Source organism: Geospiza fortis, unplaced genomic scaffold (assembly GCF_000277835.1).
Source record: "Geospiza fortis unplaced genomic scaffold, GeoFor_1.0 scaffold40, whole genome shotgun sequence".
Lineage (NCBI taxonomy): Eukaryota > Metazoa > Chordata > Aves > Passeriformes > Thraupidae > Geospiza > Geospiza fortis.
The window spans coordinates 14,302,905-14,311,633 of NW_005054297.1; the positions used below are offsets into that span (position 1 = coordinate 14,302,905).

General features: G+C 41.5%; 1 protein-coding gene across 3 annotated transcripts in view; it reads left to right on the plus strand.

Moving 5' to 3' along the window:
• Nucleotides 1–8,729, plus strand: part of CRACD (capping protein inhibiting regulator of actin dynamics) — a 128,748-nt gene that overhangs the window by 90,352 nt on the left and 29,667 nt on the right. The gene's annotated exons all lie outside the window — the stretch shown is intronic.

The following is an 8,729-nucleotide window of genomic DNA, read 5'->3' on the forward strand; positions in this document are numbered from 1 at the left end:
GCCCCTCCCCCAGCCCCGCTCGGAGCCGGGCGGCGGGCTGAGGTGAGTGAGTGCCCGCACTGCTGCCAGCCCCGCTCTGAGCCGGGCGGCGGGCTGAGGTGAGTGAGTGCCCGCACTGCTGCCAGCCCCGCACTGTGACACAGCGCGTGTCCCCCCGGCTTCTGGTGGGGCTAAACCTCAGTTGTCCCTCTGCCGAGGGGCAGCGATTTGTGCATTGCTTGTTCTGAGGCGTGTGCATTTCTCCTTCCTCGGAACGTGACACCTGCTGCTTTAGAGCTCAAAATCTCGCTGCTGTAAGGGGCACGTGTGCTGCTCTGCAAATCAGAAATCCCGGGGGGAAGCAGAAATCCCGCGGGGAAGCAGAGACTAATCTGCTCCGTGTTAAATCACAGAGCAGGATTCAGAGGTATTAATGGCACCTCTGTTTTTCAAGCTGGGAAAAGAGAAACTTACACTGGCTGTTATAGATACTTCATTGCATACATTTCCCTGCCAGGTGGAATCTTTGTGTCGGGACAGACACATCCTTTTTCACTCTATCCCAAATAATTTTTGCATTGTAATTGGGCTCAATAAAGAGACTGCTTTTATTTTGAACCAATTTGAATGTAGAGTAGAAGAGGGGAGAGAGGCACCTGAAAATCAGATCATATTCCAATGACAATGGAGGATGACAGAAGGACAGCATGAGAATTTTCTTTGGGGATGGTGGGAGTAAGAAACTGTACAGAGTAAACAAGTCAGCAATCTCTAACTAGGAACAGGAAAAATCCCCAAACCAAACAAACCCAAACAAACAAAACCCAAACAAAAAACCCCTTACCCCAATAGCAACAATGCCCCAAGACCAGATGCACAAACTACTAAAGTCAGTAATACCTATTTCACTTTCCAACTGCTCATCTCAGAGAGGTTAGCTGACTCCTGATCAAAGCCTGCTCTTTTGGAAGAAAAGGAACTGTTTGCACTGGGAAGTGTATCTGGAAGTGTAACAAAAAACTCTGAAAGGGTAAAAAAACTATTCCAAATTCCTCTGCTCAAGAATGAAATGTGTATCAGAAGTGTCACCCTGAGCAGTATTTCTAATGGTGTCTATGAAAACATGATTTTAAAAATTATTTATTTGGGGGATTTTTTTCACTCTGAGTTTTTATTCCATTCTGTGAAATTCCTTGACTACCAGGTTTCATTTTGGTTTCTGTGGCGTGGTTTTGTACACCCTTTTGCTCATCCCAGCTTTTTCAGACAATCAGTACTGAGCAAAGCCACGCTGCAGCTGGAGGTGTGACTGACACTGTTCGTGATGCTTTAGCTGAGTGCACGATGCCAGGCCCCTGGAGGAGGTTTCAGCGCCTTTTCCCTCACAAGCAAACTAAATGGCATCATCTCACTATCAGGCATTTCCTACTTGGCATAGCTGAAAGTGCAGTGCTGCACCCAGAAACAAACAGTGATATGGGAACTTGTCCCGTTCCTCAGCAGCGACACGAAGGTGTGGCAGACTTTGTTTGAGACTGTTAAATGTTTGCATTTTTAAACCTATTAAATTTTCTAATTAACAAAAGCATTACAAGTTAGCTTCTGGTGGAAAAATCAGACTGTACAACTTAAATCAGAGAGGATCAGTAAGTGGGAAGGGTCCCATATCTCATCTGAAGTGGACCATTTCTTTCTGTGATTCCTCAGAGGTTTTGGCCTGCTAGAAATACTCAGTCAAAGCTCTGTTTTTCCTGCCATTTTAATGGTGCAAATGTGGGTGGGGTTTGATGGTAATTTTCAGTTTGCAGGTAGTTTTTGCCACGTTACTCATGTTACAAGAAGCGTAGGTGTTTGGTGCAGTGCATTCAATTGCTTTGATAGCTTAGTTTTGCCACTCCAGTCTGTTTTCAAGATCTTCCATCCATTATATTTTTTAGCCTTTCCTGTAATTTCAAACATTTATGAATTGAGTACAGAGATAGGCTAACTAAAATAATACACATAATTGTTTACAAGTTATCTAACAGTAGATGCACTGCCATACTTTCCACTATTCATACAGAAACAGACTAGAGCAAATACAAATAACCAGTAGTATATGTACATAAGCAAAATCCTGAGAAGTTTTGTAAAACCATTTGCTTCAAATTCTTTAAGAATGTATAATAACCGTATAGTAAAAAAAACCTAATAAAAATTACAATTTTGCAGTAAAAGCGCAGGAATGCTCCCATTCCTTTAATAAGCTATATTTCTTCCTCAGCCTGCAATGTACATGAATTTGTTATCTACAGATGTGTCCTGTGGACATTTAGCTTTGTTTTGGGGAGAGGAGGTGGTTGTTTTGAAAATATATTAAGGGAGAAAGCTGCTTCAGGAAGGTAGAGACAAGCAAATGGATGAGTGTAGGCTAAAGAAGACGTGTATTGCTTCCAAGACCTAAGCTAGTATTTCACATAGTGCTGTATTGGCTTACAAGCCTGCTCACAGCTAACACCTGAATCTCTAATGGAGGCTGTGCTGACTGGCTGATGCAGACGTGCCTGGAGCAGAGCAATTTAGGTAATCTACATGTGGTGTAGATTGACTAGCTGAGTTGGAAGCACCTGAGAGATCTGCCTGTCCATCCTTTCTTACATCCTGGATTCATCAGATGCAAATAACTTGCTTAATATCCTGATGTATGCACGCTTCAACCTCTTTATTCATCTATGTTATTTTGCAATACCCAGGTGAGAGGTTTCCTGCTGCAGTTTGTCTTGCTCTGCCTGGAATTCCTTTTCCCCTTTCTATATTGCCCTTCTTGAGTTTACAAAGTTAAAACTGTATTCATTAACTTTCTGTCCTAACCATAAGGACTGGGAGATAGAAGTATTGAGTACAAGAAATCTCCACAAGTTTGTGGAGTTTCACTGAAGTCTCCAGAAACTTCTGATCTGAGGCTATGATTTGGCACGTTAAAAGACTTTATATTTGTCTTTTTTGTCACAGTTGACAAATACTCAACATCTGAGCAAGCATTGTGAAGACAGACCTGAAAGGGTACCTGTACAGTGCCCTACTAAAGTTTGTCATTCTAGCTTGATGTGCAGAGGCAGTGGGGAATTAAATTTCTCTTATTGGGGGTACAGTAGAGTACCTCTCCTTAGGCTGAATGCAGTATTTCAAAGGACCTGGAATTAGACCTGTCAGGTGTTTAGGACTCAAGTGTGACAGCATTGACCTTCCAGGAGAAAGTCTCTGAGCAAACTTCAGTGTCTTGACAGTGACTGCCGCAAAAATGGGACCCCTTTACTTGCAGCATTGGGCAGTTCAGTGTGAAGCACTCTAGATCAACAGTAAAAAGTGATCTGTCTACCCACTTGGAGTTTCAAAGAACTCCCAAGAAAGTTTCTCTCTGTCACATCCATTTTTCACACACTGGGTATCTTTTTTTCCAGTGTATTAACTGTATTTCTGCACTTGATATTTGCCAGTCCTAATTTCCTTTCTAAGTGCCTCATTTCCAGTGCCTTCTTGACTCCAGTACAGGTGACTTGTTGCTGTGGTATTTGATGTCCTCCTTCTCCTAAAGACTGCACCTTATCAGAGCTCTGATTTAAGCAAGTACCTCTTCAAGCCCAAGCAGAGCAAAGCAACATAGGGACATTATAAGAAATTTTGGTTTAGACAAAAAACAAGCTTGGGTTTTCCTTTCTTGTTTCAGCTGACATGAAACACCTGGAAAGAGGTTCTTATTTCTGGGTTATAAGGTGTGTTGAGGATGTTCCAGAACAGAAAGGGCTATGGCTGCACTTTTCCATTTGCATGGCTTTTAAAAATAAATTTTATTACAGGTTTTGGTGAAATTAGAATTGTTTCTCCCTTTTTGTAATTTATATTGCAGCTGAGTAGCACAGAAATAGTAGGACAGAATGGCCATTTCTGATGTGTACTCAGTAGCACGTGGCCAGAGCAGAGGAGAAGGGAAAGCCTTCCTGAAGTGGTTCCTGGTGTCTTGAGAGAACATAAGGCTAACATCACACTCAGTATTTCTGCTGACCTTATCTTTTCTTGACACCTCAACTCTTGACTTCCTCCCTTCTAGTATGAGCTTGCTGAAGACTTTGTGCTCCAGAAACTTTCTTCTCAGGTGTGTGATCTAGAACTTTTTCCTACTTGCTCTAATTTTATCACTTAGTAGAAATTTGCAGTAAATGCCTTTAGCTTGCCTTTTGTTTTTCCCGTTGCTACTTGAGTGCTAAGCTGCCTGTAATTTGTCTATGATCATGAGAGCCCCTCAGTAGAGTGTGTTTCTGCAAGTGCTGACATTTTGTATCAGTTGCTGCTCTGTTTCTCCTTTTTAACTGGTCTGAGGACACTGGTCCTCAGCCCTGACTATGACCAGCTTCATTTTCACCTCAGTAACCCCAGAACTGTTTTCACTTTGGTCTTCACTTCTGTCATATAGGCTGTCTTACTGTATTCTCCTGGAAGGTTAGGCTGTCTCCCTGCCCACTTGTCCTCTCCCTTGCCTCCCTTTTGGATGTTTTTGTTGCACTCCCCCTCCTAATCATCATGTACTTCATTTCATTTCAGGATTCTGCATGGCAACTGTAATTTTCAGCAGCTGGCAAGGTCTAGGGCTGGGATCTGGATAAAACAGATTTGTCACCTGCAATATAATGTACTGTCTTATTTCCTCTTCCTTGCCTTCCTTATCAGCTAAATGCAGTTTCTGTATAACATCTATTCCTGCCAAGGCTCATGTAGACTTTTCACTTCCTTTTCTGTACATTTTGCCATACTTCAGGGCAAATTTTGTGTAAACATATGCTGCTATTTGACAAAATAGTGTCACATGCAGTGGATTGTCAGGTCAAATGTGGAAGCTGGACTGTTTAGAGCCCGGCTCCTTTTACTAGTCTGCATAGGTTTATGTTAACTGGTGAGTTATTCACGTTCTCAAGCTGCATTAGGATCCACTTGCAGAATTACTGTAAACCAGGGTGATGTTTTTCTTTGCACATGCTGACACTTTCTGAGGTTAGACAATTAATGAATAATTACATGAAATTCATTTGTTGAGAACTATGTAGTCCCACCCAATTACCTTCTTGTCAGGCAGCAGCAAAGGCAGAGCCACTCCCTCAGGGAAGGCAAGCAGGACGCCAAGGGGATCCCGGAGCAGGAGGGGTCCATGGTCATGCTGCAGCTCCATAGCTGAGAAGGCAGGGCCAAGGGCAAACCACTGCAAACTGAGCTCTGGATCAAAGGGCTCCATGACCAGGCACAGTTTTGTCTGAGCTGCAGACCAGCACTTCTCCAATGTGGCTCAGGCACGGACCAAAGCCTCAAATGTGATCTTAAATAGAACTCCTGGACCTGTGTGTGCAGCTGGAGGCTCCAGATGAGGCTGATCAGGGACATTAGAGCTTGTTTGTGCACTCAGGGCCTTGATACTTCCCATGGTTAATTTTATGGCCCTAATTATAATAATTTTAGTTATATTATTAGCATGATGCATCAGCTGCTTAAAGCTAGGCTTGATCTCTACTTCTAAGAAAAAGAAAATTACGGTAAGGTCATAGGTTCCAGGTCCCTTGATGACACCAGACTGGAGCTTTGCATTAAGATAATGCTGTGTGATATCTTTGAAAAGAGCAGGCCTGCTCTGAACCTGGCTGCACACCTCATCATTGGCATCAGTGGGACTCAGATGGGTCATAACAGGGGGACTGTGCCATTTTCTCAGGGTTAGTGCCCTGAAATTCAATGGTTCCTGAAGGTGATATGAATATATATTTAGAATGAATGCACAAATGATCTCTAAGTTTACTTCATGAACAAGATTCCCTGTTGAAAAAGTCTCTCTTCTGTCTGTTCAGACTGTGAGGCCCATGTTTATGGGTTTGTTAATGCAATGAAGTCATGTGCTGTCTGAGCACAGCTCTAACTCAGAATCATGTTGCAGCATGAACAATATTCCCCATCCAGGCGTGAGTTAGAACCAAAACTCTCCTTCCAGCAGATGAAAAAGAGGACACTAAAAATATATCTCAGAATTACAATCCATTTTCCTCTATTACAGTATTAATGCATCTCTGAAATTAATAGAAAATGCAATTTATGTTTTTTCATCTCGGGCTACCCTGGAGACATTCATGGGAGATGCAAAATGTTGAATCAGATTTCTTTTTTAAAACAAAACATCAAGTAGAGGCAACCTGTCCCCGCACTTGTCATTTCCCTCAGGCAATATTCTGGGAACTGGTTCTCAGTTTCCTTTGAAGAGATTATATGAAGGGTCAATACCTGGCTAAACCAAATTCATTCTTGCTTTGCATGCTTTTTTAATTGTTTATTGTTTAAAAATGGTTTTATGTTAAAAAGTTGACTTTGATCTTTAATGACTACAGAATTGGTTTCTAATGGAAATCTGCAAGAGTGAAAGTCATGGGACTCTGTTTTTTTTGGGCTTAGTCTCTATAAACATAAAAGAACAGAACAACTCATTCTTTCCCTTTATTTTCCAATTTCTATTTCTAACTCTTTAATATCAGAGTGGGAGGAACATTTATGACACACTAAAGAGGCAACTGGTGGTGCGAGATTTCTGTACTCCAGTAATGCACCAGCATGGGATTATATAAGAGTTGAGGTCTCAGTATTCCTTTCTGGAAAAGCTTCCCCTTTTTAAAGGATCACACATTCATCTTTAAGAGAGGAAATAGCTCTGGAGAAAAATGGGGTCTAAAAACTCATAGCCACCAGTGTCAATACAATAATGTTGCATTCTGTGCAAAAGTGTCCCTGCACATGCTCTGGTGTGGTTAAGGGTGCAGTCCCACAGCAGTAAATGTTGATTGGTGTCTGACTCTTTCCAACAGCTCTCTAGATATGCAGCTAGAACATTTCTTTGAATTGTTTCATGTGAACAATGACCACTAATGAGGCACAAAAGAGGTGATGAGAACACATGGAGAGGAGGATAAAGAGAGTGTGATACCTCACCCAGTCCTGATTTGAGGTACCTAGAACTGATGGAAAATTGCCTCCTAAATAGGTCCATAGCTGTGGGTGGCTGAGGGAGGGTCCAGAGAAGGTCTCTGTTGCATTTAATGGGACAGAAGTAAGACTTTTCCTGTAGGCTCAGGGTGGTCCCATTCTACTGGGAGAGATTTGTTTCACATCTCCTAGTTTCTTACCATACACAGATACCTCAGCAAGAATGAGTAATGGATAAAGAGCAAATGGAATTTAACTTTGCTCTCAGGATGAAAAAAATAGTTTTGAAAATTTGTATATTGCAGTTGAAACTGGAACATGATATTTGGGTTGCAACACATCTTCAGAGAGAACATGTTCAAGGATTTGTTAAAAGTGCTTTGTATTTTGATATAGCACATCCATAATTCATTTAATTTAGTCAGGTTTCTGAAAGTGAGTCAGATGATGATTCAACTATTTTCAGCACAAACAGCCTCTGAAGTGCCATCGCTGGAATTATCAACAGAAGTGCTCATCAACTGATGCCCCTGTCTTCCCATGTCTCTTGGAAGTGATATGGAACTTTGAAACTGTAATACCTTCAGCTATGGCTGTGACTGTAGCCCATATTTCTGTCATGCTGTGAATTTGTTGAAATCTACTCCTGATATTGACATTCCTGATATTCCTTTTAACTGAAGGGAGAACAGTCTGTAAATGTGGATTGTAAGGATGTTACTGTATAAAGACTTCTGAGAAAAACTTCAGAGATGGGTAGCAGCAAAGGAAACTCAATTATTCATACTATATTATGACTTAAAAGAAATTCAGTCTTTCCAAAAGTAGAACATGAGCAAAGTGAAAAATGCAGTGGAAAAAGGACCTTTGTGATATAATCTGTCAAATTCACAACTGGGAAAATGTGAAAGGATTGTGGGCTCCAAGGGAGTAAAATAAGAGACCTTTCAGAAAGTACAAGTAGCTTGGAAATCACCTTAACTGCTATTTAAACTTGCCTGCAACAGAAACTAGGTTACTATGATGTGTGAATACCTTTTTTCCGATGTTCTTTAGCTTACATAGATATTTAAAAAAAATTCTTAAACTATTTTTACCAGTTGTTGGATATGTGGCTAGCAGAATTGCTCATTCACCCACTTCTTAAATATTCAGCATATTTGCAAAGCATTTTGAAAGGATAGAGTCGAGAGCAGTCTGGCATTAATTCACTGTGGGATTTCTTGTGACTGTTTCATGTTCTGACAATTTGGAGTATGTTTTATTATCAAGTCAACAAGAAAACAAAAACTGAAACAAAACCTCTCAGATATGCTTATCCTCCCTTTTGTTATGAAACAAAAATGTGTGTGCCTTGTAATGAGGGCAAGGGGAGAGACAGAGACAGAGAGAGAGAGAGAGCAGTTGGTGTCTGGGAGAATGCTGGAGATGCTGTAAATGTTTAGCATGGTCCTAACCTGTCACTGGTACCACTGGGGGCACTAGTCAAAGACAGAGCTGGATTTTCAGTGGAGATGTACTTATGGTTGCAGGTCACATGGAGCTGCCAAGCTGCTTCATGTGACCTGGTGTCCCCAAAGGAGGCTTTAAATGAAATTTTGGCAAGTTTGCAGGCAGGAGGAGAGACTAGATTCCTAAAAGTGTCCTCAGGTCTGCGCCAGGCTGGAGAAGATTTTCACCCAGGCAGTCCACCAGAACTGACCTCAGCAGCTGTTCTTTTCTTCCATTTCAGAGATTCAGGTTTTATCAGGCAATTCCTACAG